Here is a 17432-nt window from a genome sequence, read left to right on the forward strand (position 1 = left end):
AAAACCCATTATACATTCCTTGAAAGATCTAATGTGTAAATGAATAAAATAGTGAAAGTGATACCATTTGACAAAGAACATAAAATATGCAAATATGATGACTACTATCCCATAAGACAAATAGCTCTGTGGATAACTTAACCTTCCACATGACAGCACGGATAGCTTCCAAGGACTGGTGTGGCTGGGTGCCAGATCTCCTTCAGTCTCTGGTTCTGTACTCTTTTCTCATGGGGGTCCCGCTGTAGCTTTCTTAGCTCTATGTAGATCCATTATTCAACATTTGCTTAACAGATATTTATTGAGCAAAGTAATAAAATCAGCATCATCATGTACTCAGAAAATCTCATAGTAAACAAGTATCCACCAAAATATTTTTTATTAAGATTTTGTAATGGCTACAAGTATCACCACAAAATATTATCCTTGTATCCTAACTAATGTGATAATTGCAGAAATTATTCGATGGGCAAAGGTCCCTTAAAAACTTAAGACTTTATATTTGTATGACACACACCATATTAACTACATCTATACTGCTTTAGGTATATCTTGAGACATGCTTATATTATTATAAATATATTTTGTCTCAAATATGGAGGCACTCTACAAGTTACCTCTGCTTTCAAATGTTATCAGAAATCCATAAAATGGAGTCTTGAGGTTAAGCTAAGCTAGTCTTGAGGTTAGGAAGATAGTAAGTGGTTGAAAATAATAAAATGACTTTCCAAAAAAAGCTCTCTTATTGCCACAACTCCCTTCTCTCCACACCTTCTGTCTAACTACTAAAAGTCCTGCCACCTCCCCCAGCTAGCTATCTGATCGTGAAAATTCTATACATGCTTCTCCCCCATACTCTGATTGAAACAGCAGAAATGGTTTTGTTCTTGGGCATTTTGTCTTTAGTATTAGGATGTCAATGTGTAAACCTTCCAGGATGACAAAGATCCTAAGCTATGGGGGTTATTTTATAAGGCTTCTGGTTCTCAGCTCACCAGCTTATCATTTCTGCCATGCTACTTACTGTTAATGACCTAGTCTGATGCTGGAATTTATTTCTGTCCCTATTATACTTCAATTTAGCTTAAAAAATTCCAGTAAAATGTGCTAAGTCTTAAATGACAGGTGGAATATGATTTCATAGGCCTCTTGAAATTCATGTGAGCAGTATTAAAATTTCCTGGCTGCACACTGTCCAGAAGATTATCTTTATTGAGCAAGAGCACGTTCTTCTGTAGTTGATTATTGTTACTCAGTTGTCCCCTAGCCACGGTATCAGGCTTTAAAAGCATACATATTCTTGCTAGAACATGCATGCTTACTCTTGGGGTTTTATAATTTGAAAGTTTATGTTTTTGTTTACTAAAATTATAAGTTTTAGTTTCAGTGCAAGTTATTATTACCATGCTATTAAAGTTGTCAAGCAACATCCTTTTTAATTTATTTTTATTCCCTCCAATTTGTTTTCCCCTACTTTGTAACAGATCTCTGTGTCCCTAGTAAAGTATTAAAAGTGAGTTTTGCTATATTTATCATGATTACAGAAACAAAAAATAACATAATGACTATGAAAAAGTTAAAGCCAGTCCTTGGTGGCTAATATTATGGGCCCTGGTTATAAATACCCAAAATCAATTTAACAGAAAGGGAAAAGCTGGGATTTAAAGCAACTGCTTCTATGGGCTTTCCTCCAATTAAAATAGCTCAGGGCATCTTCAAAAGAAAATAGTTAAAGAGGTATGGATTAAGAAAAAAAAAATAAGTGCTCCAGGTATCTTTTTTAAAAATAAATTTTATTTTTTCTTTTTTTAGCTAACACCGTGTGTTATCTCTGATACCTCAAACAGCACACATCTTATTTTAGTGAATGTCTTAGTTTATTTTGGTAACATTTCCTTGGAATCATTTTGCAGTTAAGAACTTGACTTCAAATTATTTTCTGACTCCTAAGTAGGATACTATCATCTTTTGAAAGTAAAAGTTTATATTGAATTGACCATGTAGGACGCTTGGGTGGCCTAGATGGTTAAGTGACTGCCTTCGGCTCAGGTCATGATTCTGGAGTCCTGAGTCTAGTCCCACATTGGGCTCCCTGCTCAGTGGGGAGCCTGTGTCTCCCTCTGCCTCTCTCTCTCTCTCCTGTCTCCCATGAATAAATAAAATCTAAAAAAAAAAAAAATTAAAAAAAATAATAAAAAAATAAAATAAGCATGTAAATTATCATAATCTCATAATACCCGCAATTGCTTTCTAAAGAATGATTTCTCAGATGCTTTGGAATTCCTGCACTGTTACCCTCTGAAAGTAACACTATGAAAGAAAACAGATTTCTAAATATGTGAGATATTATCCTTATATTTCTAAGAGAGAAAAACATGATAAAACTTCTTCTGGCAAATAAATTACATGTGGAATTTTAAGATTTTAATAAGATACATTTCTCACATTATGTAAGATTTGGGGCAGTTTCTCTCTCTCTCTCACTCTGTCTCTATCTTTCCTATCTATATTTTTGCATGTAGATGTGTTTATGAATGGATCATGAAAAAGGACCACATTTTCTACTTGATTTTTTTCTAGTAATACAGTTGTTTTCTATAATTTCTGTATTGCTCATTGTTGAATCTAGGATTTGATTGTATTCTACACACAACATAATAAGTGGATCTTAATATGCTAGAAGATAAAATGCTGAGACAGGGACATAGTACAGCAAACAGTAGTTCTCTCTGCTTTGTGTCAGTTCTCTCTGCCCCCAGGTCTCTTGGGGACAATATGAACTGGTCAGAGACCCATGTAGGAAGCATTCATGCTGCATAGATTGTGGGTTTCTGCGCAGCTGGGGAACACTGACCTTCGGGAGTCTACCGCTTTTACATCGAGCAATAAACAAACCTAATCTTTGTCTCAAAATACCTCAACCTCAGGGTTGCTCCATACAAACACAATCCTGAGAAATGGTATAGGTAAAGAGCTGCCAGAATCTTGAATTACTGTACTCAACAAGACTCAGGAAAATAAGGGGACCAAACTGAATTTTTAGTGCTCATATTGCTGCCCCTAGCCCCTAAATAATAAACCCAATTTAGATTGTTTACACAGCTATAGCACACTTCAGAAAAAATTTTATAGCACTAATGATGTAGTAGTCATGTATGGCTATATATTTTTAAATAAATTTGTCTTGTTTTAGAAAAGGTGGACTACATGAAAAATATGAAACAATCAAAATCCTTATTTTGCTCAAATTCTGGAAGTGTAAAATTCTAATTATCATGATTTTTTTAAATGAAGTAATTGTTAAAATGATATAATATGGTCTCATAGTAGTCCAAGGTTTACAGGTAACTGAAAAATCTATTATTATGAAAACAGAGCTACTAGACAACTACTTCTCTCCTAATTTTTCAAGAAAAAAAAATATTCCCTGGATGAATCTTAGGAGAAAATAGATAATAGCTGATTATGTCATACTTATGACATCTATTTATCTAGATATGAGAGAACTAGGTGAAATTCTATGAGACTCTAAGTACTATATCATTTTGTAAGTAATAAAATATGATAGTTTTATAAATTAAATAAAATGTAAAAAGGTATTCAGAGAAATACAGCATATTCTAAGAAACAAAATATGACTTTGTAAATTACTTTATTTTCAATACAATTTCAGGTAAAATGTGGGAAAGTAGGTTTTATCCATTTTAATTTTGAAAAAGTTGAAGTTCAAATTATTTAAGTGGCCTATCTAAATTCTGGGACAGGGCAGCTGCTTGCAGAAACAACAATCTTAAAATTGAAAATTTGAAGGGCTGAAAACCATGGCAAATCACATTATTTCTTCTTCCTGGCTTGAAATGAAAAGTATATAAGATCAGTATTATCCACATGTTTTTGCTTATCTATCACTTACCAAGCCAAATGGCATAATAAAATCTACAGATTTTCTTTTTTAATATATACATATTTTTAAGATTTTACTTATTCATTTGACAGAAATCACAAGTAGGCAAAGAAACAGTCAGAGAGAGAGGAAGAAGCAGGCTCCCTGCTGAGCAGAGAGCCTGATACAGGGCTTGATCTCAGTACCCCAGGATCATGACCTGAGCTGAAGGCAGAGGCTTTAACCATTAGCCACCTAGGTGACCCGAATCTACAGATTTTCTACAATCGAATCACAATTGTCATTTTACATGTGTATGTCTTAACTTCATATTAAATGTCATAACTCCTTGAGAGTCAAAAACTTTTGGATTACGAATGTTTATTGAAATAATACTCCATTTTTTCGTCCCCATATAAATCCCCTTCAATATAAACTAGTTACTGGGATTATAATTCCTTGCCTTGTGGATTTGGGATGGGTTTAAAACAGAAGCAGCCATGAGTCAAGCCTCTGTATATATATTTTTTCTAATACTTAAATACATACAAGGAATTCTGCTTAGTAAGAATACAGGGAAAGAATGAAAGAATATTTGGATATTGAGAAGAGAGTAGATTCTTGAAAAAACTGTGGAGGTAACAGTAGTCTATTGTCTCATTTTTATTTCTTTCTCTATCTCCTTTTTTTAAATAAAAGGTTTCTTTATTTATTTGAGAGAGAGAGATTGAGAGTGTGAGCCGACGGAGAGGGAGACAAACAGACTCCCTGCTGAGCAAGGAACCCAATATGGAGTTGGATATGGAGCTTGATCCCAGGACCCTGAGATCATGACCCCAGCTGAAATCCAGAGTTGATATGAGGAATTTGAGAAACAAGACAGAGGATCATAGGGGAAGGGAGGGGAAAATGAAACAAGATGAAACCAGAGAGAAAGGCAAAGCATTAGAGAGCTTAATCTCAGGAAACAAACTGAGGGGTGCTGGAAGGAAGGGGGATGTGAGGGATGGGGTGGCTGGGTGACGGACATTGGGGAGGGTATGTGCTGTGGTGAGTGTTGTGAATTGTGTAAGACTGATGAATCACAGAAACAAATAAAGCATTATGTGCTTATAAGCATTATAAGCACCCCTGAAGCAAACAAAGCATTATATGTTAATAAAAAGAATAAAATAATCAAGAGTCAGATGCTTAACAAACTGAGCCACCTAGGCACCCTCATTTCTATTTCTTAATGAGGTCTTTCCTGATCATTTTATTCAAATTGCTTACATGTTTTTCCCTCCTCAGCCTTCTCTGTATTTTCCCATATCAATTATTACTTTCTAGAGTATAATTTCTACAAGTATAATTTACTTGTTTGTTGTAATAGTCTATCTTCTCCACTAAAAAGCAGTTTCATGAAGACAAGCCTTTATTTTGTTCATGATCCATCCCTATTTTACCTAACTTCAAAAGGAAAAGTCTTTTATTTTATTTATTTATTTTATTTTTTTTAGATTTATTTATTTATTTATCAGAGAGAGAGGGAGAGAGATCGAGCACAGGCAGACAGAATGGCAGGCAGAGGCAGAGAGAGAAGCAGGCTTCCCGCAGAGCAAGGAGCCCAATGCAGGACTCAATCCCAGGACACTGGGATCATGACCTGAGCCGAAGGCAGCTGCTTAACCAACTGAGGCACCCAGGCGTCCCAAAAGGAAAAGTCTTTTAAAAGTGATGGCTAGCATGGCAAAATAAAGAATAACAATATAAGAACATCAAAAAACCTGGAACTTCCTGACTTGAGGGTGGGAAAGTGAAAGATAAATGTAGCTCACATGCAAAATTTTAATTCAGCAAACTTTAATAGAGGTATATGAACTGTATCCACTTAATTTATGAATCAATAAATAACTGAGTTTTTAATTAATTGAACTAATGGATGACATAGATGCAGTGTATGAATATTGTACAGGTGACATTTACACTGATTAACAGGATATTTAAAGAATGTTAATAGTTACAGTGCATGAAAATGATTAACAATACACTACTTCATTCTTTTATATGAAAAGGAGGAATGTAGCAAAGCTGCTTTATTCAAAAGATCAAAAAAGAGAAAGGTCTATTTTTGTCAGACATATTTTAAAAATCCATTTTGTAAGTAGTTTCCTTTTTCTATGAATATGCATTTTGCTAAAATATGGAAAGAATTTGAATTTCTTTAAAATTGTATGAGATTAGGGTCTTAAAACCTATAAAAGGCCAGACTAAATATTTTGTAGTCACAAGGAATGAACATATAAAATTAAAGTGATTGTTTATTGAAACACATTTTCAGTTTTTCCTTGTTAAAATACACCTGAACACAATGAAAGTTAAATAAAGTGATAATAGCCTGCTTTTCACTGTTCTCTTTCAAATTAGTTCAAAGAGTGTTAAAATCCCTTCAACCTGTCAGGATCTAAGGTGTGTCTTTATATCTTCATTTATCTCTAGGATTTTTGTTTTGTTTTGTTTTGTTTTTGTTTGTTTTGTTTTGTTTTTATTCCTGTCTAACACAACCATAGGGAACAATATTCTAGATCTTGTCTGTGGACTTCCTTTTCTACGTTTACATCTTCCTTACCTAAGGAAGGCACTTCAGAATAGTGGAAAAAATTACAGTACTTGAAGGAGATATGAATTTTAGTTCTGTGTAGTAATAAGGGCAAATTGAAAAACATTTCTGAGTAAAATTTTTTCTTTTGAAAGAAATAGCTAATATTTAGAAAGAACTGGCTAATATTTTTAACATTAAAATGCCTATAAAATTACATATTATGTATTCAATAAGTGTTCATTCAAGTTTCATTTCTGCAAACCCAATCTCAGTACTTAGCAATAGTCTCACATTGCCCTTGTCTTTCTTCTACTGAATAAACCCAATTAGTATAACCTAGATTTTTATGATTCATTCTCCTTTCAGGATATTTTATTTTATAAGCCTAAAGGGATATGTTAAAACAAAGTAATGAATGTCCATTCATGGAATAGTGACATTAGCAAACGGTTTAAGAATGGTGGGTATTAGTACTTAAATTAATCATATCATGTAGAAAATTGCCTTGTTCTGCTCATAATTTAGATAATTATAGCTATTCTATGTTCTCCTCTTTTATTTTAACTTAGTTTAGTTTATACACAGAGTTCCATAAATTTTGTTTTGAGGGGTTAGATTGAATGATGAGTAAGCATTATGTGGTAAAATAAAGCATTCATTAAAGAAATCTTAATTGAGTACCACTACATGCATGGTATATATCCAGGCACTAGGAATATAAATATAGGGAAAACATAGACACAAGCATGTTTTGCATAGAAACATCTACCAATAAAATGGAAAATATGGAAAGAACACTGAACTTAGGCAACTACAGCTAGACCTATATATTAGAGTTAAGTCAGTTTATCATTGTGAGATTCAAAGCCCTCATCTGTCAAATGACAAGGTAGAACTAAATAATGTTAACTTTATTCCAGCCACAAGAAATGACATATAAACTATGTATACCAGATGTCAATAAAGCCGGTTAGAAGAATTCAGCTAAAATGTTTAGGCAGTTGCTAAAGACAGAATCTAGGCTAATACACAAGTATAGAACTTCATGAGCTGCATACTCAAGAGGAATTCATAACGTGCTCAGGTTCTTCTTTATGAAACTCTCTAGGCACACACGAAAGAGACAAGGGTCAAAGCCAGAGACTGAAGAACTTCCTTTAGTGTTTAGGCCTCGGGGTGGAGAATTCCAACTGCTGCAGATATGGAGGTCATGTATACCTCTTCTCCCCTACCTCTCTTTGGAGAGAGGCCTTAAACTACAGTGGGACAGGTGATAAACCTCATCACAAGCTGGATACAGGTAACCCACTACAGCCAGGACAAGGCCATAGACCACTGAGAACCACCTTCTGTTGGGAAAGGAGGGATGAAATCACTGAGAAACTCCCATCCATGAGACAAAGAGACACAGCACCCACCCAAGATTGGTGAAGAACAAGAGCAATAACAACACAGCAGCACTCCCAACAAAAGGGCTAGCAAGAGTTAAGTAAACAAGAACCATTGTTGACTATGAAGCAGCGGGAGCAGCAAGGAGAGACATGCTCTGGGTTGTAGGTACAAAGAGAAGATATAAACTGAGTATGGAGAAAATACTGAGAAAAATCCTACGGAAAATCAGCCTCAATCTACCAGTAAGGTAACATTAGAGGAATCCAAAATTATGGTCTACTGGGAATAACTATAGCAACAACAAATGCCAAACCCAGCTCAGGTTGTCAATGAATCAAAACTCATACTAGAAAGAAAATGAATGCTCATTTCCAGAAATGAATAATATTTACAACATTTTTTACTGTCATACAAAAGATGTCTGACATTCAACCAATAATCAGAGGCCCATAGAAGACTGAGAACAAATCCACATACTGTCAAGAAACAAAGCAATCAACAGAATTAAATTCCAAAATGAGACAGATGTCTGCATTATCAGACAAGAGACTAAAAACAAGTATGATTAATATGTTAAAAGTTATAGTGGAGGACATAAACAGAATGCAGGGAGAAATGGTTAATTTCAGCAGAAAGATTAGAAGAGTAATGAGGAAATAGATACGCTATAAGTGAAAACACAGAAAAAGAGATGAGGGATGAATTTGAATTCATTCTCAACATAACAAAATTGAGAAAGCAATCAGAAAACAAGATAGATAAATACAAAACACTGAAGCTGAAACAAAGTTAAATAAAGAGTGAAAAACAACAAAAAAAAGATCATTACAGAACAATTTTAAATTGTTTAACTTAATTTGAATCTCAGAAGAAGAGAGAAAAAATGAATATTTGTAGATAATGTTTGATAATTTTAAAAAATTAATAAAAGGCATCAAAACAAAGATCCAAGAACTCAGAAAACATCAAAAAAAAAATGAAACAAACAAACAAATGGCCCTCAACTCATAGTATTCAAGTAGCTGAAAATTAACGAGATGTAGAAAGTCTTGAAGGTATATAAAAAAAAGTTATTACATGCAGAGGGCCAAAGATAAAAATAGCAGATTTCTAATCAGAACTGTACAATCCAGAAATAAAGATAAACATTCTTAAAGTTATCTAACACACACACACTAGAATAACCCAGAATTCTATTTTCAATAAATATGTCTTTCAAAAAAAGGAGGGTAAGTACTTGTTTCCTCAGAAAAACAAAAGGTGGAAGAACTTATTAGCAGTAGATTTATCCTAAAGATATATTAAAGGGAGTTCTTCAGCTCAGAGAAGTAATGAGTGGCACAGGAGAGAAACCTGGATCTAGAAAAAAAAATAAAATAGAACTTTAGAAATGGTATTAATGAAGGTAAATTTATTTTTTGTTACACTTTAATTGATTTATAATTGACTGCATTAGAAAAAGCAGCAATTAATTTTGTGTTTAAAACTTCTGTAAAAATAAGGTATATGACAAAATAAAAAAAAAAAAAAGATGGAGAGCCAATTAGAAATACACAAATTTTGAGGTCTCTACACAGCAACAAAGTAACATATCATTTGAAGTTAGGTTGCTACTAATTAAAAAATATACATTATGTGTTCACTACTTTTTTAAAAAAGAGGTATAAAAATTAAGCCAAAAGTAGAGGAAATCAAATGATAAAAATTTATGAATTACTCAAAAAAGACAGAAGAAGAAAAAAAACAAGAAACAAAGAATAAATGAAACAAATAGAAAAATAGCTACCTAGATGGCAGTTCTTTATATATCAACAGTTAACTTAAATATAAGCAGTCTAAGCATACATATTAAATAGCAGAGATTATCAGAATGAATAAAAAACAAAATCTGGGATGCCTGGGTGACACAGTTAGTTAGGTGATGGCCTCTTGATCTCAGCTTGCCTCTCAGACTCAGGGCTCTGAGTTCAGACCCTGAATTGGGCTCCATGCTGGGCATGGAGCCTACTTTGGAAAAAAAAAAAAAAGGAAAAGAGAAGAGAAGGGAAGGGAAGGGAAATAAAAGGAAAGGAAAGGAAAGGAAAATAAAAGAAAGGAAAGAAAAAGAAAAAAAGAAAAGAAAAAAAAAAAGGAAAGGAAAAGAAAAGAAAAAAGAAAGGAAAGGAAGAAAGCAAAGAAAAGAAAAATCCAGGGCACCTGGGTGGCTCAGTCAGTTAAGCATCAGCCTTCAGACAAGGTCATGATCCCAAAGTCCTGGGATTGAGCTCCACATTCTCCCTCTCCTCCCCACTCTTGCTCTCTTTTGCTATTTCTATCACTATCTGTCTCTCTCTCAAATAAATAAAAATAAAATCTTAAAAAAAAAAGAGAGAGTCAATTATCATATGGTTTCACTTATTTGTGGAGCATAACAAATAGCATGGAGGACATGGGGAATTAGAGAGGAGAAGGGAGTTGGGGGAAATTGGAAGGGGAGGTGAACCATGAGAGACTATAGACTCTGAAAAACAATCTGAGGGTTTTGAAGGAGCGGGGGGTAGGAGGTCAGGGTACCAGGTGGTGGGTATTATAGAGGGCACGGATTGCATGGAGCACTGGGTGTGGTGCAAAAATAATGAATACAGTTATGCTGAAATAAATAAAAAATAAATTTAAAAAAATCCAAGAATTCCAACAATTACCCATCTCTAAAAACTAACTTTAAATATAAGAATATAGACAGGTTAAGAGTAAAAAACACGGAATAATAAATCATGCAAACATGAAATAACAAAAACCTGGGGTGGCTATATTAATATCAAACAGAGTATATTCAGTAGTAATATTTCCAGAAATGGAGGAGGATTTACATAATGATAAAAGGATCAATTCACCAAGAAACATAAGCCTAAATTCATATACATGCAACAACAGAGCTTCAAAACGCATTAAGCATAAGTGATAAAATTGAAGGAACAAATACACAAAACACAATTACAGTTTCAGACTTAGTAACTTATGGATTAAAGAGGAAATCATAGGGAAATTAGAGAATATTTGAGTTAAAGTAACACTTATAAATTTCTTAGTTTCAGCTAACAAATGTCTAGATGGCAATATTGCATATTTATATTAGATAAAAGATCTCTAATCAATTATGTAAATTTATACCTTAACATACTAGACAAAAAGAAACCTCATTGAAGCACAAAGCAAGAAAATAAAGGAAATACTAAAAATGGGAGCAAAAACATATTGAGAAGGAGAAAAAAATAGGGAAAAATAATAAAAGCCAAAGTTAGTTCCTTGAAAAGATTGATAAAATTGATAAAACAGTAGCCAGAGTGATGAAAGTATGATATACAAGTATTAGAAATGAAATAGGTAACTTATTATAGAACCTACAAATATTAAAAAGTTACTAAACATATGCTATAGATAATTCTATGCCAACACATTTGACTACCTTAGTGAAATGGGCAAATTTGTTGAAGGATAAAACTTTCTGAAGCTCATTAGGAAGAATTAAACAGTATAAATAGCCCTATAGATGTTAAAGAAACTGAATTTGTAATGAGAAACCTCTCAAGATGGACAATTTTAGATTGTGGTGTGTTCACCTGGAAATAGTAGCAAACATTTATGGAAGTAATACTGATTCTACAAAAACTCTACGTAATATGGATGTGATAAACCTTCCCATTTTATAGAATCAGGATCTATCTTTTTTTTAATTTTTAATTTTTTATAAACATGTATTTTTATCCCCAGGGGTACAGGTCTGTGAATCAGCACTCACCAAGGCACATCTTGATGTACAAGGAAACTATGTCCCAAATCAACTATAGCTATAGATCAGTATGCTCCATGAACATAAAGTGCAAATATACAATACTGCACTAGTCTGCACATGTCTAAAATATAGTGCATCATGAACAAATGGAAATTATTGCCGGTATTCAGTTCAATCAAGGTATTTCACTACATCAGCAGATTGAAGATGAAGAATCATGTGACATTCTTCAATAGGTGAAGCAAAAACATTTTACAAAATTTAATGCCCATTTATGATAAGTACATTCAGAACATTAGGACTGGAAGGAAACTTCAGTTACCAGATAAAGAGTATGTACAAAATCCTATATTCACCAACATACCTAATGTTAAAAACTTGAATGCTTTCTCTTAGTGTCAGAGACAAGGTATAGATATCCACTCATCACTGTTATTCTCAATTTTACTGAACGTCCAACCTAGTGCAATAGGACAGGAAAAAATAAAACTGTAACTGTATCCAGACAACATATTTTCCATATAGAAAATCTCAGATAATATATGAGTTTAGGAAAGTTGATGAATATCAGGTCAATATTTGAAAACTGGTTATATTTTTTGAGCATATAAATTTAATTTACTGTGTTTCAGATTTTCATCCACAAAATAGAAATTAAAACACCCACCACAAGGTATTATGAGAATTAAATAAGTTAACATGTAATGTAGAGGAATATATGGCACAGAGGTGACTGATCTCTGATCCTTGAATCTGAATATAAACCTACATATCAGATATTAGTCCAATAAAAATATATAGCAAGTCATAATTCACGTAAAACTTAAAAAGTGACATATTTTGGTTATCCCTACAGACTGGGTTATGGTTATAACCAATTAGAACTGAAATTCTGTTTAGAAAAAAGAACCTTTACAATTCTATCAAAAGTGTAAGTTATGTTTACCAAACACTACAAAACACTGATGAAAAACCCAAAGACCTAAATAACTGAAGGGTTATCCCATGCTCATAGTTTGAGAAACTCAAAATATTAACTTTCCCAAACAGAGATACAGATTCAATGCAATCAGTACCAAAATCTTAGTAATAATTTTGTAGAAATTAATAAACTGACTTTAAAGTTTATGTGGATAGGCAAAGGAACTAGAGTAGCCAAAGAAAAGTTTGGCTTCTTTGTTTGTTTTTGGTAAAAAAAAACAAAAACAAAAACAAAGGTGGATGATTCAAACAAGATCCAGTTACATTAATCAAGGATAGACACACTGAAATTGAATTCGGATTCAAGATTTAAGGGTTTCCTGGGTGGCTCAGTTTGTTAAGCATCTGCCTTGGGCTCAGGTCATGATTCCAGGACTCTGGGATCCAGTCCACAACTGGGCTTCCTGCCTAGCAGAGAGCCTGCTTATCCCTCCGCTTGCTACTCTCTCTGCTTGTGCTTTCCATCTCTCTCTCTATAGAAAAAATATATATGTATATATGTATATACACATATGTGTGTGCGTGTGTGTGTGTATATATATATATACACACACACACATATAAATATATATTCCAGATTTAAATTTACAAATATGGGCTTTTCAGTGAATTGGAAGTGATTTGCAACAACTATGGAAAGATAATTCAATGAAGATGAAATAATATTTTCAATGTCATGCTAAAACATGGTATTTACCTATAAAAACGAACCTCATTGCTTATGTGCCACCATTTCTAAAACTTAACTCAAATATCATTGACCCAAATGTGAATGAAACCATAAAATATTTAGAACAAAATACACAATAAAAGTGTTTGTTATTCCTTGGAATAGACAAAGATTTCTTAGATATAACAGAAAGTACCTTCCATAAAATTAAAAATTGAAAAATTAACTTAATCAAGGTTAAGAATTTCTATTCTTTGAAAGGCACTTTTAATTGAATGCACTGTTAATACAAGTTACACACTCAGAAAAATAATTGCAAAGTAAATTTCTTGTACAGAATTTTTATTCCTATTATATTAATATTATGTATGTATGATATAAACAGGACTCAAAGGTAAAAAAATAGCATCTCCACTAAAAGATATGCAAATTATTTGAATGCTTTATTTAAAAAGGCGTATCAATGTAAATTAAAACTACTTGGTGTTATCACTACATAATAATAATAATAATAATAATAGTAATAGTAATAATGCCAAGGGCTTTTGAGTATGTAGAGTACATAGTAATAGTACATAGTAAAGATACTGTGCCACTGAAAAATACTGAAAAATGTCTGGAAGTTTTGTAAAGTAAAACATACATTCATATAAGTTAGCAATCCCACTTCTAGATATTAACCCAAATTAAATGAAAAAAATATTTTCACCAAAAGAAAAAAAAAAAAGCCTTCATTTAAATGTTTATAGCAGCTTTATTCACAATCTCCAAACTAAAAATCCCCAGCTATCTTTCAACTAATTAATGGATAAATAACATTACATCTACACACTGAAATAAAAAAGAATGGACAATTAATTCATACAATAGCATCAATTACTATTAGGCATCAGGTTAAATGAAATCAGCCATACTCAAAAGGCTACATGTTGCATGATGCCATTTATATGACATTCTGGAAAAGGCAGGAAAATAAGGTCAGAAAACAGATCACTGGTTGCCAGGGCTGGGATGTCAATCAAGAGGCACTGGGAACTTTTGGGAGTGATAATATTGATTTATATTTTGATTGTGGTAGTTAAAACTGCATGCATTGTCAAAACTAACTCTCTCTTTCTCTCTCTCTCTCTCTCAATTTTATAAGTTTATTCCTAAGAATGGAAAACTTTGAGAAGAATCAGATTTACAAAACATCATGTGTAGCTTGATTGTTTTTTGTAATGAATCAATGAAAATAACACCTCTGTTTTGATTAAAACAAAGTCATGTTTAGCGTTATAGAATATGCTAAAACAGAACACTTAACAATTCTGGCTCAATATAAAATGTTAGAATAAATAGAACAAATTCTGCAAATTCACTAATTGAAAGACATATTTTGTTTTGTTTATAAACTTCTTAAATAGAAAAAGAACAGAAAAGCAAGCTAAAATAGAGATGTTTATGGAAACAATTACGCAGCAAATAACAGAGATAATGCTAAATATATTTTTTAATGGCAAATTGATTTCCCACTTGTTTAAATTAGAACTCTGTCAATGATCTTGTTTCTATCTTCATAGTATCTCCATGGTTCAGTTTCTAAACTATTTAATACTCTCTCTTTTTTCCTGCCATTTTATTGAGGTATAATTGATATAAAAAACTTGCACATGTTTAATGTATACAATTTGATGAGTTTGGATAAATGCATATAATCATGACATTATCACCATGGTCAATGTAATAAACACATCCATCACCTTCAAAAGTTTCATTGTGTCCCTTTTATGTGTATGTGTGTGTATGTGTGTGTGTGCATGTTAAGAATGCTTAACATGAGAATCACCCCTGGAACAAAATATGTGCAACTAATGAACAATTAAACACTACATCAAAAATCAATGATATACTATATGTTGGCTAATTGAATTTAAATAAAACCAAATATAAATGCATAATACCATATTCTTAATTATATGTAACATGTTGTATAGCAGATCTCTAGAATTCATTCATCTTACATAACTGAAACTAGAAGCAGCATGAATGAAGCTGAGACTTTATACTAAATAAAACAAGCCACTCTCAGAAAGACACATCTATATGATTCCATTTATATGAGGAGATCTGAAGTAACTGAAAGCATAGAATGAAATAGTGATTGCCAGGGGCTAAAGGGAATGGTGTGTTACTTAACAGTCTCTTCACTGATTTTTCTAATCTAATTTTTGTCACTTTCAAATCTGTCCTATAAATGATTAAATTTCTTCAAAGTATTTCATTTTATTTTAAAGGTAGAAACATATAGAATTGCCAAGAGCAAACCATTTTTGACCTACAGAATGAGCAATTTCTTATTCTTTAACTTAACAGAGAAATGCTTAAATTTTGGGGGGGAGGCTATTGAATTAGCTGGGCCCTGCTTACATCTCCAGCTTAATTCTGTCATTCAGTCCTCTCTATTTGCTGACCAAATTCTCCATCCATTCAGTTTCTTTAATATTTCTTTCTCCTTCACAATTAGGGTTTTCGTTCTATTCCTCTTTTTATCTAGAAATAACTTTACTTAAGCACTGCTTACTTAATTGTTCATAGCTCAGAAAACCCTATATAATATTGTCAAGTACACCCTCTGTGAACTTTTGGATCAGGTTGGCACCACCTTTTTCCATCTGATAATCTTTTATGGTGCTTCACACTTACTAAAAGTAAAATTGAAAAATTTATAGTAAAAGAATTTCATTAGCACTATTCCCACTAGATTATAAGACTTAACAGGGCAGGGGCTCTGACTTATTTACCACTGTATACCCAGACCTTAGCAAATAGACTATACTCACTATATGTCTCAAAAAATAATTTTAAAGATGATTAATTTACTAGAAAATAAAGACGATCTAGTGCTTTTATTGTGTGTATGTACATGTCTGTTAGTAAATATTCATCAACCATGAACTTAACTGTCAAATGAAGGATGGAATTTCCTTTTAATTTATATATAAATTCTACTAGAAACTTTTATAGAATATTGTTTAGAATAAAATTTCAAATTCTATTAGTTAAATTCTAGTTCTATTGTTTACTATCTAGGCATGCTGGGTAAAAATTTCTTGACTATTCTGAGTCACAGTTTCCTCAAGTGTAAAGTTTCAATAAAAGCAGTATCTATAAATGTTTTTAAGCATTAAGTGAGATTATTAACATAAACCACTCAGCATAGTATATGGCACTCAACTAATTTAGTCTACCATTGTTATTTTACCTTATTCAAGATAAAAAAAAATGCATCATTTCTAACTACAAATTAGTCATTAATAGAAATATACCTGTTATTATTTTTTTCAAAATCTAAAATTCTAAGAATAGCTTTGTAACGTGACATTTTTTAGAATAATTTTGTCAGCACATGTATCAATAATTTTGTCGTTTTTTGAGTACTCAAAGCACCATACAGCTATCTTTCTAACACACTTAATTGTCTTAAAAGCAGCTATTATTATTACTATTTTAATAAAAGAGGTGAATGACATATCTAATGAAATAATTTGGTATGTACAGAAGCTATTATTTGAACTCACCTATGCAATATTTTAGGCCTATGCTCTTTCACTAAATTGGGATTTCACTTTTTTCAATTGAAATTGAAAAAATTTCAATCCCCAAAATTGGGATTTCATTTTTTGTATGAAATTGGGATTTCATACAAAAATGGGTAGATCAGATGTTTATTTTTCATGAATATTTGTTTGATTATATAAAATAACCAACTCCTTAATAATAAATAAAACTGTATATAGAAACTCCAACATAATATCTTACCTAATTCTATCTATTTTGACTGTCTTAATGGACAAATGAGCTTATTACTTCCTGGGGTTGGCAATTGAATAGTGATTAAAACAAATATTGCTGAAAATAATCAATTCAGAAATGCAAACATATAAAGCTTTTTTATATTTATTTATTTTCCTATGTGCTTTTCAATGTACTTTGATTTTTTACGTTTCTTTTGTACACAGGTGTTATATCAAAATGAATGTACTATGATTAATTATTATACCTAACACCTATCCGAAATATATTATTTTGTTTCAAAATATTTAATTATAAAAATGTTAGATGTATAAGTTCACATTATAATAAAACACACACAATAGAAAGCTCATGAATA

The sequence above is a fragment of the Mustela putorius genome, unplaced genomic scaffold (genome assembly GCF_011764305.1).
Source record: "Mustela putorius furo isolate JIRA1106 unplaced genomic scaffold, ASM1176430v1.1 tig00003834_pilon_pilon_pilon, whole genome shotgun sequence".
NCBI classification, from domain to species: Eukaryota; Metazoa; Chordata; class Mammalia; order Carnivora; family Mustelidae; genus Mustela; species Mustela putorius.